At 34.6% G+C, this 1,555-nt stretch overlaps 1 protein-coding gene across 1 annotated transcript in view; it reads left to right on the forward strand.

Moving 5' to 3' along the window:
- The window catches only part of csk (c-src tyrosine kinase), a 48,931-nt gene that overhangs the window by 15,094 nt on the left and 32,282 nt on the right, over positions 1-1,555 (forward strand). The window lies entirely within an intron of this gene.

Genomic DNA, 1,555 nt, shown 5'->3' on the forward strand with positions numbered 1-1,555 from the left:
AACCAGCTCCACCAATCAGCAACCAGAGTCCACTTTGACATCCTGCCCAGTTTGATGCTGCTGCTAAAAGATTTCCGTATTTGTCAAATAGGGCTGGGTATTTTCGCCAAAGTCCTGAATCGATTCGATTTTGATTCATACGGTTCTAAATCGATTAATTTAGATTCGATCTGTTTTTACAATAATGAAAGTGGTTCAACTGTGTTTCAAAATATTCATGTATTTTGTTTTTTCCTGTCACATTAAACACAAAAAGTGCAAACTTGTAAATCAGACAGTTTAAACTCGAGATGTGAACAAAACTGCCTCAAAAGTGCACACAACTTGTTTGTGAAAAGTGAAGCCTCACTCGTGCAAGCAGACATGACACAGCAGACATGCATGAGCTGCATTATCTCCAATGTTCAAACCATATTTGCAGCGTTGTCTGTAACCACAGGGTGTTTGCTGCTCAGCCCCCATTTGTTAATGTCTTCAGTAAACCTATTGGCTATATTTGCAGCTGTCTGGCTTGAACTCATCTTGAGTGCATCTTTCCTGCTTATTTGAAAGTGAACGTCACACGTGTCACTATAAAATGAATCAATCTCATTCCCAAGACATCGATTTTGCAAAAATGTAAAGGAATCGATTCAATTAAATCGATTTTTTTTACCCAGCACTATTGTCAAACCAATGCCAAAATATAACTTCACATGATGCTCCACATTCCTCATTTTAGGGAAGAAAGTGCTTCTTGTAAGAGATGTTAAAAAATACAACTTGTTTCTCATAATATTGCGACTTTATTCTTGTAATGTTGCAACTTTACTCTCGTAACGTTATGACTTTGTTCTCGTTGCAACTTTATAACTTCTAATGATGTGACTTTTTATTGTACTTTTATGACTTTATTCTCGTTGCAACTTTATTCTCCTAATTTTACGAATTTACTCTCGTAACTTTATGACTTTGTTCTCGTTGCGACTTTATTTTCGTAATGTTGCGACCTTTTTTCTCACTTTTTTGACTTTATTCTCATTGAAATTGTAATGTTGCAACTTTACTCCCGTAACTTTATGACTTTGTTCTCGTTGCGACTTTTTTCTTTTACCGTGCGACTTTTTATCGTACTTTCGTGACTTTATTCTAGTTGCGACTTTATTTTGGTAATGTTGCAACCTTTTTTCTCACTTTTATGACTCTGTTCTCATTGCAATTGTAATGTTGCAACTTTACTCTCGTAACTTTATGACTTTGTTCTCGTTGTGACTTTATTCTTTTATCGTGCGACTTTTTATCGTACTTTCGTGACTTTATTCTAGTTGCGACTTTATTTTCGTAATGTTGCGACCTTTTTTCTCACTTTTTTGACTTTATTCTCATTGAAATTGTAATGTTGCAACTTTACTCTCGTAACTTTATGACTTTGTTCTCGTTGCGACTTTATTCTTGTAATGTTGTGACTTTTTATTTTACTTTTATGACTTTATTCTCCTAATTTTACGAATTTACTCTCGTAACTTTATGACTTTGTTCTCGTTGTGACTTTATTCTTTTATCGTGCGACTTTTTA

This window comes from Cyprinodon variegatus, unplaced genomic scaffold (assembly GCF_000732505.1).
Source record: "Cyprinodon variegatus isolate N-32 unplaced genomic scaffold, C_variegatus-1.0 Scaffold645, whole genome shotgun sequence".
Taxonomy (NCBI): Eukaryota; Metazoa; Chordata; class Actinopteri; order Cyprinodontiformes; family Cyprinodontidae; genus Cyprinodon; species Cyprinodon variegatus.